We start from the raw sequence: 15,818 nt of genomic DNA on the forward strand, positions 1-15,818 counted from the left end.
TCGAAATTTTGAAGAGTATTGGCAGGTAGGTCATCACAGAGCAGACCCACGGTAGTCCTGGTAGAGATTACGGTATTGGTGAGTCACCAGAGGTGTAGACCCACTGCAGTCCTTGTAGAGATTACGGTATTGGTGAGTCAGCAAAGGTGTAGACCCACTGTAGTCCTTGTAGAGATGGCCAGCAGCCATCTGTTGTGACTGTGCGGGTGCACAATCACCATTGAAGAGTCTTGCAGTTAATATAGCAAGTCCATAACCACCACCTGTGCACTCACAAACTTTTTGGAATTGTCCTTAGAACCAGCAATGCTGTTATCCAGTCCCTTGCTGAATTATTAACACACGTGCAAACACTAACAGTCCCGACTTCTCACATATTGTCCATATACTATGACCAACAGAAATGTGTGCAGTGAAATGAATGCTTACAAGTTACTTAATTTGATTAACTGGCGTCAATTACAATTATATAACATAAGAATACAATTACAAAGATACAAAATACATCATTAAACACATAACAATACAGATAACATTTGTAGTACAGGCTTTACAAAAGAATCTAAATAACATATACATCAGGGTTACAGGAATTATGACATGAGTACAAAAATAAAAGATCAGAATCACTTTCGAAACATCAACTTCACACATGAGCATTAAAACAAAACAGAATAAATAATGTGTAAGCATATTTATAAGGTAAATAACATATTATTAATGCCAATTATATTTGAGGGTAACAGTATTCCTCATCATAGTGAATGTAGCTTCATATTAAAAGAAGAAAAAATTCTATGAAACTACACAGAGACAGGAAGAAAACAAATACACAAGGGTACACAAACACATAGTGGGATAACACAAAAGGAAAGGACAGGGTTTGTTTTCAGTGTAACATTTGGTACTGCAGTCCACCCCACAACTTCATTCGATAGATCTTTCGTCTTATTTCAACATTTGTTTCCACCAAAACAATCCTATCCAAGCATGCTTTCTGTATTCTGTTCACATCCTCTTTCAAAAATAGTTTTTCTCCACTGTGCTCTACTTTTTTTTTGGCCAAACTATTTTCTTATAGCTTCTTAATGCATTTCTTCCAATTCATCATAGTTAGTTTCTTATATAGTCTACCCCTCTTAAGCTAACTTAAATCTACTGAGCTCAGATATATATACCAAGGGATGAGGCAATGCAGCATCACATAAAACAATTAATATAAACAGCAATGGAAAAAAACGCAGATTTGCGAAGCAAGCAGCATTAAGAAATTAGCAAAGCAATTGTAATATGACAACTAATCTAAGGCAATGTGCAGCAAACAATAAAAATAAATCATTAGTAAAAATGGCTGAACAGAATAATACAAAGTCAAATTCAATAACACTATGCCTGGCAAACAGCAGCAACTTATACCTAAACATGACATAGCTCAAGCAGAAAAAATATTACAGTAAAAACAACAATGCAGAAAAGGAAAATGTATATTCACATCTTAATGTCTATGTAATTAAAGTGGTGCACCACAACAACTTATTGTAAAAAAAAATATTACCCTGTACTTGAAAAGAAAATTATGTGTCCAGTTACTGTTACTAGTCCCTTCTTATTGTTCTTTCCTTTCCAAGTGCTCCTTTTTTTTTAAGAATGTGGATTACAAAATTATTATTTAATAGATCTGTTGACAGAAAGTGTTCACATTAGCAAATGCATTTTATTTTATAAAAGCAATGCTGCAACACAGCTGGAAACTAGATATCACATGAAATAAGCAACTATGAAAAGCAAATCATAAAAATATCATTCAATAGTCATGTGACATTTCATAAGCTAGTAGAAATTCTCTCAACTCTCGTAGAAAGACACTTGTCATAATCAGGTGTGCAGATGTACGAATATTTCCCATCAATTCATAAGCATTGCAGTAATTAGCACAAAGTACGAGTAATCATGTGTTTTCAGGTAATGAGCGTGTAATATTTGCGATGCTTTCTACAAAGAAATGTCAATAGCAAGGTTAATGGAAGTAATGAGGGTGTCGCATTTGCAATATTTTCTCTAAAGGAATGTCAATGGTGAGGATAAAGACCTGCCTCTTTTCTTTTTTTTTTCTACCTGGGCTTCCGGAAAGGCACACCCTAATGGCTTGTTCTCCAGGTGTTTGACACAGCTGCGTGCCCACGACGCATTACGTGCAGGTGGTCACTTAACTTTCTTACGGAAATATTTACGACACCAGTTTCCGCTACAGTGACAGTCTCACATAAAAATATTTCACAGGTCAAGAGTTAGCGTTGCAAATCTGGAGAAAGAAAATCCTATAAATATAAGTGTCCAAATAAAATATTCGTCAGCATTGTGATACAGTCACGCATTTACGCACATTTCATAACTCTTAAAGTACGAATCTTGGTTTCCAACATACTTCTTATTCCTCATATACGATAGCATCATCTTATTGATCATAAACATATCTCAACAGCATAGTACACATCGTCGTCGTAATAATAACATCATAACACCTCAGTCAAAGCTCAAAAACGTCGTAGCTTTCTGCAATAATTTCAAAACCTAAAAAAATTCTCTGCTCATGTGAAAAGTGTTATCTGCCTCAAACGCACTTTAAAAATCATGATCCCATACCAAATACATCATTCAAAGCTCTCATAGTATCACAATGGTTCCGAAAAAATATGAAGAGTTCACACAGTACAGACAAAATACAGTTTCATAAGTGTGAAGTTACCCAACTGTCTATTGCGTAAACATGTGTCACTGATGTAGTAAAAAAATGTTTATCTCTCAGTTAAATGATCAGATAGATGTGTAATTTGTGTGTTAGAGAAATATGGTACCGATGTGTAAAGTTGTATAAGCAAATACCATATTAGATAGGGTTCCTTGTGGTTGCCACACACATGGTACACAAAGTGAGCATGTACCCCCCTGAGGATTATTGTAATTATACCCTCAGGTGTTACAGATTACAAGAATGGAATGAAATATATTACAGAAAACCTTTGTATCATTGTATTTCAAATATCTTTGAAAATAAATGTTTTTAGTACAAAATTGATCACTCAAATACGTGCCCTGTAGCGCTAAACATGCGTCTTGCTGTAAGATAATCTCTGTGGAAGTGTCGTAGTTATCGTCCCCCAAAGCTAAGTTCTGCAGAAGTCAATGTACTGACCTCATGATAAACAAAGTGAAATGCTTTGCGTATAGATATCATACTTATTACGCTTATTGCCGTGATGAAGAAAGTACTGTGCTGTAACGTATTGTTGTGCTACAGAAAAGGCTGTCTCCTTGTAGCTATACCATAAAAGTTACTACTAAAACATGTTTTACTTTCCAGAATAATACAGAAAAACTGTGCAGATATAAAACAGAAACACCGCAAAATCAACATTGTAAATTGTCACTCATTAGTAGCGTCGTGATAAAATCGTGTAGCTGTCACATAAACTAACTATTGTCACATCTGGTATCTCACAGAAAGTACTTTAAATCCGGAATGTATTTTCAAGTAAACCAAAACGTTGCATTAAAATCTCATTAGCAGTACTGGTAAATGTTCTAATCGTGCAACTAATAAGCAAGAATGTACACACACAATTACACTGTGTCGTCTGTTCGCAATAACAATGCATTCGTAATTTCTGTTTAAATAATTTCCCTTGGTTCTTGGCTGGATATTTAACTTCAAACATTGTTGCATGGTAACAGTTTCTAAAGCATACTAGTAACGTGAAGTGAAACGTTTTATGGCAAAGACAAAGTTAAAAGGCAGATTATCTGTCAATAAATGGTTTTACATGAGAAATGTGGTGTAAACCTTTACTCTTCCTAGTACGCAGAGTTTCAACTTCAACGCAATTATCATGTGGTATACGTCGGATTCTGTAAGGTCCATTGTAAACTAGAAAGAATTTGTGACTCAAGTGTTTCTTCTTATGTGACAATGAATGACCTTTATTGAGAACTTTCTAACCAATACATAATTTCTTTGCATTTGCTTTACCGTTTAGTTTTCTCCGTTTGTCTGCTGCAGATTTTATATTTTTAAGAGCCAAATCAATTATGTCTTTGTGTCGAAGTTTACGAGTATTCGGGAAAGGTACAAGCTCTCTGATTCTGTTCGGAGGTTCCACATTCTTCAGTACAAGAGTAGGTGGTAAAGCAGTGGAATCATGAGGCATTTCATTCAGCACATTTTGAAATAAGTGTAAATATCTGTCCCAATGCTGATGCTTTCTGTGACAATAAAGTCTGCAAAGCTTATTGATTTCTTTCATAATCCGTTCAGACGGGTTACAATGTGGTGAATACAATGAAATAAAAACAGGTTTGATTTTATGATTCCGAAGCATGCGTGACCAAACAGCAGATCTGAATTGCGGTCCGTTATCTGAAATCACTTTACGAACGTGTCCAACTTCATGTAAGAAATTTTTAACAAAGGCGTTGGATACAGACCGTCCAGTGGCTTTACGTAACGGAGTGAAAGAAACAAATTTTGAAGTGAGTTCAACAGCGACTAGAACGTACGAAAATCCATTCGATGTTCTGACAAGGGGTCCCAAAAGATCAACAGCAGCAAATTCTTTTAATTTAGAAGGAATAATTGGAAACAACGGAGCACGATGTGAGATAGTAGACGGTTTCGCCTTTTGACAAAGTTTACAAATAGACAAGACTCTTCGAATTCGCTTTTCCATATTGTTAAAATAACAAGTCGTTCGAAGAATATGATAACATTTTCGTGGGCCAAAATGTGCGTAGCTGAAATGAATGTACCAAATGAGCTTATTAACAAAATCGTCTGGAATGCAAGGTACCCATAGCTTGTCATCAACAGTGCAGCGTTTGAAGAGTATGTTGTTTCTAACCAGGTAATAATGCCGAATCTGAGTGTGTGTCTTTTCATGCCATTTACTTTTGACGTCTTTCCAAATCGGATCTTTATCTTGTTCATGAGCAATGTCCTTTAAAGATGCGGAGATGAAGTTTTCAAAGGCGACTTTCTGAATGTAAAGAATACTGAAATTTTTCTCGAGGTTGCCTTCTGTGTCACTTTTCTCAAGCCCAGCCGGTGCGCGTGACAGCGCGTCCGCAACAATGTTCTCCTTGCCGGGAATGTAGACTATTGTGAAGCGGAATTCTTGCAGAAACAATGCCCAACGTTTTAACCTATCATGATTTAATTTTGAAGACATAAGAAATTGTAATGCACGATGATCACTGTATACTTTTACGTGCTTACCAGAAAGAAAGAAACGGAATTTGTTAAATGCCCAAACGATAGCTAAAGCTTCTAATTCAGTAACGGAATAATTTTTTTCAGATTTTGTTAGCACTCGGCTAGCAAAAGCAATGGTTTTCTGAACAGTAGTGTCATTTTCTGTGGCTTCTTGAAATAAATGAGCACCAAGACCGACTTTAGAAGAATCCGTGCTAAGGCAGAAATCTTGTGACAGATCAGGATGAGCTAGTATTGGCGCGTGAAGTAACGCTTCTTTCAAAGAATTGAATTCCAACTGTGCTTGTTCGTCCCAGTTCCAAATAGTATTTTTTCCAGTGAGAGAACAAAGTTTTGGTGTAACTAGAATTTGCATATTCAGAAAACGACGGTAAAAATTTACGAGACCTAGAAAACTGCGGACTTGTCTTTTTGTGGATGGAACTGGAATGGCTCTGATTGCTTCTAACTTTTCAGGATCCGGCTGAATGCCTTCAGAAGAAATAATATGTCCCAAAAACTTCACCTTTGACCTACCGAATTCAGACTTTTCCAAGTTAACTGTAATTCCAGATTCTGCAAAAATACGTAACAAACTGTTGAGGATGCGGTTGTGTTGTTCCCATGAAGCTTCTGCTATTAGAATATCGTCCACATATAAGGTGATGTGACGTTTTAAGAACTCAGGTAATATGGAATTTAACCCACGAATGAATGCTGCCGAAGAAATGTTCAAACCAAAAGGAAGTTTCCGAAACTGATAACAAACGCCGAAACAAAGGAAAGCTGTGTATTTTCTGCATTCTGGATGAAGTTCGATCTGATAAAAGCTGGATCTGAGATCAATGGAAGACAACACTTTTACACCATTAAAATTTTGAAGAAGTTCTTCCATCGTCTGCGGCCTGTCTGTTTCAGGAATAATGATAGTATTGATTTGTCTCGAATCTAAGACAAGTCTGATCGATCCATTTTTCTTCTCAACAACATGTAACGGATTGTTGTATGAGCTTACTGCAGGCTCAATAATGCCCTCGTCAAGCATAGATTGTATTTCTGTTCTAACACGGTCCCTATAATGTGCTGGAATTACGTATGGTCTAACACAAAATTTTGTATGCTCACGAACACGAAATTGGTATTGAAATCCCTTGATTGTTCCTGTTTTGTGAGTAAAAACTGTGGAATGTGCTTGTAAAATCTCAAAAAGGTCCTGCCTATCAGTGTCATTACAATTCTCAATTGTTTGAATTTTATTCTGAATTAACTCATTAATTTCAAATATGCCGTCGATGTCATCCCTGTCAGTACTTGCAGAGTGATTGTTAGTGTCTAGTTCCGTAGAAAATTCCGAACTGTTATCTAACAGAAGGTAAAGCCGATTAATTTCCTCATCATGGTTTGAGAGCCAGTCTTCAAATTTCAAAGCTATTGACTTACCTTCTTTCTCTAAACTTATTTCAGCATCGTGAAAGCTTAACACTGCTTTGTATTCATTCAAAAAGTCTACTCCCAGTATAATTTCCGTCGACAATAGTGGAACAATAAGAAAGTTCATAGAGAAGCTGTGGCTTTGACAAAAGTTGGTTTGTTGGCGTACATCTACACTTTTTCCAAAGATTGCACCTTGTAATTTAATCTTACGTAACGGAAGTGTGGGGCAATCGTTCGATTTGTTGCACTTGCTAAAAGCTGTTTCACTAATTACTGAAATGGGACTGCCAGAGTCAAGTACTGCCGTAAATTTTACGTCATTTACAGTAATGTGAATCACAGGATATGCAATGTTGTTATGTTTTACGTCGTGTTCTTGGAGTAAGATGTCCCTAATGTCTTCCATTTTTACGTAATTACTAGCTACGGCAGCTGCGTCGTCAGTTTGATAAGTACGTATTGTGGCTGCCAGCGGTGTGAGTCATTGCCTATTGTCTCTTTGTTGGCGCGCGTCGTTATTGGGATTTGGAGACCTAACTTCTACAAATTCATCGTGACGAGAGTGCTCTGCTCTGTTTAAATCTCGCCAGTTCTGATGCAATTCAGGTCTGTCGTTACGATCATATCGTCTGTCGTCATGTCGGTAGATTTGATAGTATCTTTCTTGTCGGTCACGTGGTGGAGAATTTCTCCCTGAATCGTAACTGCGCGCTGGACCGTTGCGTCTGAAGTTATTCTGTCTCCCTTGATAATAATTATTTTGGTTCCCATATTGTCTGTTTCTCTGATTGTCTCTGTGATAGTCATTACTGCGGAGAGGTGATCTTTCCCTGTAATTATTACTACTCTGCCAACGGTTGTCATACGGGTGGTGTCTATTTTGGTCACGATTTGTGTGGTGAGAATAGCCTTGTCGCGTCCAGTTATCGTTTCTGTCGTCACGGAATTGTGACGGATGTGACCTGTAGTGATTGTTTTCCTGTTTTCGCATCCCGCGACTGTCTGTGTCAATTTCTAATTCTTGTAACAGTCCCTGAAAAGCTTCAATGTCGTCTTTGCAACGTCCTGCTAAAATAATATGTCGTAAATGTTTAGGCAGTTTGATTAAGCAAATGCGGATGAGTTCTGAGGGGCTGTATGGGTTTGACAGGTATTGATTCTTGAGCAACATGTCTTCAAAATATTTCACAAGACTGGAAAATTCAGTTTGTTCGAAGTGTTTCATCATTATGATGTTATGTTTTACACGGTCTTGTGTAGCTTGAGACCAATACGCTGAGAGGAAGGCATGATAAAAATCTCCTTCACTGTGACAATCGTGAATGACCGATCGCATTCTTACACCTGGTTCATTCTCTAAGTAGCCACACATAAATTCTAACCTGTGCTCCAATGACCAGTTGGGAGGGAAACAATGAGAGAATTGATGGAGCCACGCTTGTGGATGAATGTCGTTGGCAGAATTCTTAAACGTTTTGAATTTACGTGTAGTAATGAACAACTTATAGTCAAAATCATCGTGTCGGCGAGTAGCATCTCGGTCATTGTTACGTCGTGTCGGCGGTTCCATCTCAAAATTCGGTGTACCTTGCCAATTTCTTTCATAATTACCGAAATGCCCTGTGTTATTATTTTGTGGCTTTTGCGTATTTCTAAGTTCCTCTTCCCGTGTTGGAGCGCGAGTGTCTTCTGAAATACGTAATTCTTGTATTACCTGTGTCAGCTGATCTTGTACTTCCCGGATTTCTCTTTGGTGTTGCGTATCAATTTGATTCAGATTTTGTTTCAGTTTCCTAATTTGTTCGCTCTGTTCTGTGTCATTAAAGACTACCGCTTTTGCGTCATTCAGATTATCATCTACCTTCGTAGATAAATTATTTAGCTGATCCGAAAGTTCAACTACTTTCTCTGATAATGAACACATTTCCTCAGTGTGTTTTTCTGAACCAAGCTTCAGAGTGTCCATTTGTGTTGAAATCGAATCTACTGTGTCCTTTAAGTTTTCCTGAGTTTTTGCAAGTTGCGTAACCGAATCGGTAGATGCAACTGAGTCAATTTTAGCCCACAAGGTCTCATGATTTTCATGAACTATGGTTTGCAGTTCTTTTATGGCTGCTTCGTGATTCTGTAATGCATTTTCATGCCGCGAAAAAATAGGTTGAAAATGCTCACAAATTTGTGTTTTTACGTCATTACACACTTTCTGACATTTCGATTCAATGTTATGTAACTCAGCAGTTAAATCCTCACGTGTTTGTTCGAGAGTTTGTTCCAATGAGTCTAACTTTTGAAGCTTTTGCTGTGTTTGTCTCTGATTTTGTTCCATTGTGTGTAACTGTTGCTGTGTTTGTTTCTGATTTTGTTCAAGCGTTGTGTCTAACTTTTGTAGCCTTTGTCCCATTTGTTGCATTAACTGTAATAACAATGCACTGGTGTCTGAAACATGTTCCTCAGTGCTTTTCGGCAGTGAATTTGCACCGGCAACATTCACATTTTGACAAGCGGAAAACGTGTCTTGACTCATTTGAGAAAACGGTGAGGACGCAAAACCTGAATCTACAGTGTTTGCAAAATTGTGTCTTATCATTTCGGATTCCTGAGGCGAGCTGTTGCCGACCGATCGATCGATAATGCTTCCCTGTTCACTACCTGTTTCACTGCCTACGCCATTGTTTGACGCCCGCTCCATTTCCCTATGCACAGTTACCAAATTACTACTTTGAATATTAGTTAATTCATTACATGGTGGGGCCAACGCACTGCTTTCGTCTTCACTGTCATTTCTCAGTTTACTTTGGAGCCGAGTGTTACGTTTTTCACACGCCATTATTGTCACAATATTTCACACGATAACACAGAAAAGCACAATTTGAAGAGCAAAGATAGGGGAATACATTAACATAGCACTGAAAATAATATCTAGTTAATTACCAGCGCAGCTGCGAAATACTTGGTGCAAATCTACATGCATGCCACAACTGTTTTACAGTACAACAATGATAGACCGCAACTACAAAGGAGATTCTCTCTACAATTACGCGCTAGCAATAAACAAAAGCTACACTAAATACACAAACTACAAGAAAAAATCAGAAGATTCCAGTGAGGTATCCTAGGCCAAGGGTCGACATATGAAACGTCCCCTTATAACAATTATACACGACTGTGCTTAAACTGACACACAATATTTTGTTAGCGCAACGCAATCTGACTTTCAAAATTCCCTACAAAAGAATGGCCCTGACTAACATTAAACTATACCTTTCACAAATCACTTACCTCACAAAAATCTTCGCTGCTCAAGCTACTGCAATACAGCGAGCGCCACTACTGCCAGCTAAATAAAAGATTCAAACTATGGAAGGCACTAACTACTGATAGGGATAGTTAGCAAATGAAAGATATTAGTAGAGAACAAACAATGTATTTACCTTGATATCATCATATATAAATATAGCAGTTCATGACAAATTACAAATCTCCGCCATCTCTCTCCCCACATCCACCACTGCTGGCGGCTCACCTCCAACTGCGCAACGTTACGCGCTGTTCACAGCCAGCTGCCTAACACTACAATGGCGAGTATTACAACAATGCAAAGCAGCCACAGACTGCACACAGCACAGCCAGTGATTTCATTTTCATACAGAGAGCGCTACGTGGCGGCGGCGTTACCAATATAAGAACCTAAACAGCCTACTTACATAAAGAAAACATAAACAGCCTACTTACAGTAACTCACTTAGTTTTTCAGATGCTCAGCACATAGACGAATTTCGAACACCGTATCTTCCAAAGTAATTAAAAATGAGAGCAGCATGACAATTTTGCTTGCAAAAATCAACCCGAGAAAGACACGATTTTTCCCAAGATACATGTTATAATGGATCCCAATCATACACTGAGGTGACAAAGATCATGGGATACCTCCTAATATCGTGTCGGACCTCCTTTCCCCCTGAGTAGTGGAGCGTCTCAATGTGGTATGTACCCAACAAGTCCTTGGAAGTCCGCTGCAGAAATGATGAGCCCGGCTTCCTCTATAGTCATCCATAATTGCGAAATTATACTGCAGGATTTTGTGCACGAACTGACCTCTCGACTATGTCCCATAAACATTTCTGTGATTCATTTCGGATGAACTGGGTGGCCAAATCATGCGCTAGAATTGTCCACAATGTTCTTCAAACTAGTCGGAAACAATTGTGGCCCGGTGATATGGCACATTGTCATCCATAAAAATCCCATCCTTGTTACGGAACATGAAGCCCGTGAATGGCTTCTGATTGTCTGAAAGTAGCCTAACAGTCCAAAGGAATTATGCAATGTAATCACAATAACACAGGCATTGCAATATCGTATAAGCATTTAGAGTCAATGATCGGTTCAGATGGAACAGAAGATTCAGTCCATTCCATGCAAACAGAGCCCACACTATTACAGAGGCACAACCAGATGGCATAGTGCCTTGTTGACAATTTGGGTCCTTGGCTCCGTAGGATTTGCGCCACACTCGAGCGCTTCAGTCTGCTCCTACAAAATGCAGTCGCAACTCATCTGACCAGGTTACAGTTTTCCAGTCGCCTAGGGTCCAACCCATATGGCCACGAGCCCAGGAGAGGCGCTGCTGGCGACGTTGTGCTGTTAGCAAAAGGCACTCGTGTCGATCGTCTGCTGCAATAGCCCACTGTCCTAACGCATACATTCGTCGTACTTCCCACGTTGATCTCTGCGGTTATTTCACGCACTGTTGCTTGTCTGCTAGCGCTGTCTACGTAGATGCCATCGCTCTCGGTTGTTAAGTGTCGGCCGTCGACCACTGTGTTGTCCGTAATGAGAGGTAACGCCTGACATTTGGTATTCTCGTCACTGTGATCTCGTAATATTGGATTCTAAAATGATTTCCGAAATAGAATGTCGCATGCGTCTAGTCTGTTAATTCCCACAATGCGGCTATGAATATGTCGGAAACCGTTTCACGTGAATCACATATGTGACAGCTCTGCCCGTGAACTGCCTTGTGTACCCGACACCGCTTGTATATGTGCATATCGCTATCCCATGGTTTTTGTCACCTCAGTGTATAAATGTATCGGAAATGCTCATTGAGTGCTGAAATTTCTCCAGCACACCGAAGGTAGCTGGCCAAATACATCCATACCAAACCCCAAGGCAAACATTTAAATACTGCTTACTACTGCGTGCTAGTGATGGCGAAGAACGACAGGACACTGCCTTTGTATTTGAAATGCAAAATGGAACTAAACGAACGCAGCACATCTAGTGCTTTCATTGGCAGCTTCGTCTAAAACTTTAGGCTTGTGATAAGAAACGTCTGTCCTTCCTTGTTTCGCAAAAATGCTTCGCTCGCCCTCGTGACTAACGGTCTGTGAATCAGCAACTGACTTACGCACAATGCGTTTGTGTTATATATCAAAGGCATTTGGTATGAAATGACCAAATTTCGACTAAGTCGAACAGAACATTCTCTATGACCTACGTCCAGTATTTATTGGTTACAGAGATGAAAATGATTACAGAGATATCATTTCGCACTTTGTTACTCTATTTCTAGGTGTTTATTTACCTGATGAACGATACAGTTTTGTACACTGTAAGCTGCTCTTCAGATGCATTCATTTGTTACACTGTTATTAAGACACATAATGCACCATCAGTGTCATCTGATGCAGAGGGTAAACAAATAACTGTTTCGTGTCGATACCGATAACACAGAATATTTTGCATACACTAAAGTAGAAACATAAGGTTACTTATGCCCTACATACTCTACACGTACACTTCCAATGACGTGTCCGTCACGTATAAAACTTTTAAAATGATGTGGGCCTTGAAAACATAGACCCCCATGAATATTTAAAATTTAATTATACGCCTATACATCACCATGTCTGCATGGCCATGATAGGCTCCACTGTCTGTCTTACCTCTTCAGTACACAGATCTTCGAGTGTACATGTTATAAACGCAAAATGACCACACTTCCTGTTCGTATCAGACGCTACTGTCACAGCAATAAAATATGGAAAGGCTAAGGGCTAAGGGTCTCATAGCATAAGATTCTTCTTACCTCTGAGACCACACCCAAATATTTCTATGGCACGCACTCATACACAATAAATTCCACCTTTTATGATAGCCTATAGAGGCAACGAACAGAAAAAAAGATAAGGACTGTTGCCAACTGTTATAAAAAACGCAATGAGCGAAATCAATTTAAATGTAATAAAACCTGTGTCTATTACACAGGGTGAGTCACTAACTATTGGCACCTAGAATAATTCCGAAAGTATGATAGTAGCTGATAAGTTTCTCGGACAAATGTTGCATGGGACAACGGCGGCCATAATTATGACGTCGGTTTTTTTTGTTGCATCGGAGATATGAAGGTCAACTTTGTTTCTTTTTAATGGGATGCTATAGTTTGGTACTTACTTTCTGACAGCGGCCATAGAGATGAATCCAATGATGTCCAACAGTAAGGTCTTTGAAGGTCGAAAAGGTGACATGAACGTCCATTTGTAGAAGGTATTCCAAATGACGAACATTGGTATTAATGCAGTGCTGAAAGCTTCTTATCATGGATTGATTGGTATTACTTATAACTTGGGCACTTATCGAAGAACATGCTCTGCAATTCTCTCTCGTATATTGTGCAAATATATAAATAATACGGAGTATCCATCTAAATTGTCATTGACATGTAAACACCATTCGACGGTTTCGCAATACAACACTAATAGGAAAGGTAAGCCTATTATCGTGGAATCAAACGAATGTGAATGATGCATTCCTTCGAAGAACAAGCCGATATGCTCCTCATTTACAGAAAATGCCAACAAAATTCAGTGAGAGCTAGAGATTTACACGCTGAAAGATATCCTCAATGTACTCACCCTACACGTCATACATTTCAATATTTGTGTGATAAATTGAGAACAACTGGATCTTTAACGCGTCGGAAACATATTCGGCAAAGGAAAGTTACTAACGAGGAAACGGAAATTGGTACTCTTGTTACTGTGGTTCGAGATTCTTGTGTCAGCTCGCGTCAAATCTCAAGGGAATCTGGCATGAGAAAGAGTAGTGTTGTTCGTGTTCTGCATCGCCATAAATACAATTCTTACCACATCAGTCTTCACCAAGAATTAACTGGTACGGATTGTATGCCTCACGTTGAATTCTGCCGATGGGCTCAACTTCAGATTCTGAAGGATGACACATTTATTAATTTGATTTTATTTACTGACGAGGCTACATTCACGAACCATGGAATTGTTAATTTGCATAACATGCATTATTGGGCAACTGAAAATCCATGTTGGCTGCGGCAAGTAGCACGCCAAAAACCATGGTCGGTGGATGTATGGATTCGGATTGTGGAGGACAGAATTATAGGTCCCTGTTTCATCGAAGGAAGTCTTAATGGTAGGAAGTTCACCACATTACTGCAAGAAACATTAGGTCTGTTATTGGGAGAAATACCTTTAGGGAGAAGGAACAGAATGTGGTATCAACACGATGGGTAGAAATGAGTTGCAGAGACAATTCTCAAATCGTTGGACTGGACGCGGAGGAGATATGTCGTGGCTGGCTCTTTCGCCATACTTGACACGCCTGGATTTTTCTTGTGGGAATTCGTGAAAGATATTGTTTATAAAGATGTTCCAATTACACCTGAAGAAATGCTAGAGAGAATTGTCAGAGCATGTGCTTCAATAAGTGCCGATATGACAAGGAATACCACTCAATCCATGATAAGAGCATTGCAGCACTGTATTGATACCAATGGTCATCACTTCGAACACCTTCTGTAAATGGACGTTCATGCCACCTTTGTAATATTCGTTGTCCTTATAGCCGCTATCAGAAAATGAGTATCAAACCGTGGTATCCCATTTAAAAAAAACCAAGTTGACCTTCATATCTCTGAAGCGATCCCACCTAGCAAAAAAATACTATGACCCCGGTGTCCCATGCAACTTTTGTCCCACAAACGTTTCAGTTCCTATCATACTTTCGGAGTAATTCTTGGTGGCAATAGTTAGTGACTCTCCCTGAATTACAAGGTTGTCAGTCCGAACCTGGAATTGAGGACAGAGAATTTTAGAAATATATTCTCTCTTTTAGACCAGTTACTAACGTGTTTTACGTAATGTAAGTCCGTTATGCTCATATTTTAACGAAAAGTTTTACATAACTTTAATTTTTGGTATTTTAGCGTAAGAATCTCTCTTTCTGTACGATTTAATGTAATTTTTTACAGAATTTGAATCTGTTATGCTGACATCATTCGCACTCACCTTTCCTGCTTTCTTGTTCGCCTCCCCCTCCCTCTTCCGCCTTTTTCCTTTTTCCTTTTTTCTCATGCCCCCTCCCCCCCCCCCCCCCACCCCCCAACCCCCTTTCACCAATCACCCGTTTAAAACATCGACGACAGTTGCGTACTACAGTATTCTGAAGTCCAGTTCCAATACGGAGAATATGGGTTGTTGATTCAAGTAGACAAATTCAACAGTTTGTAAAATAGTAGAAAGAGCATACTTAGTTTTACACTAATCCAGGATGAATGAAGCTAGTTATACTGTAAAAAATGTGCAACCACGGCTGGAAAATAAATGATATGTGTACATGTATTTTTGAACATCAATATAGTTATTGAATTCTCTCGCGATGAATGTGTCAGCTGTAGTGACATAACTGTCATATATCACTAAGCAATATTGTTTCACTTTATGCCATTATTTTGTCGTTATTTTATTGCGTCTATTAGAAGATGGTCAGTTTTCACAGAAATGAGATTCGTACTTTTCTGCGCAGACCTGACAGCTAGTTGAGGGCAGGACACGGTGTTGTCACTATCATCCCAGAGAATAATAGAGCATGACATTTTTTACTTTTCTGTATGAATATAAAAGGTCGACATGCCGCAGTGACATCCAGCCATTGAGGGAAAAATTGTTGCTTCCGTTCCCAAATTTTCGTCATCCAATTAAACCGAGTTTCCCCGCCACCACGCTAGGTGTGAAGAGGCCAACCAACCGAAGAGGTCAGTAACAGCCTCATGTTTATTAATGTGAATTTTGCACTCAAAGACAAGGGAGTTTCAGCTTCATTC

The sequence above is a fragment of the Schistocerca piceifrons genome, chromosome 1 (assembly GCF_021461385.2).
Source record: "Schistocerca piceifrons isolate TAMUIC-IGC-003096 chromosome 1, iqSchPice1.1, whole genome shotgun sequence".
Classification (NCBI taxonomy): Eukaryota; Metazoa; Arthropoda; class Insecta; order Orthoptera; family Acrididae; genus Schistocerca; species Schistocerca piceifrons.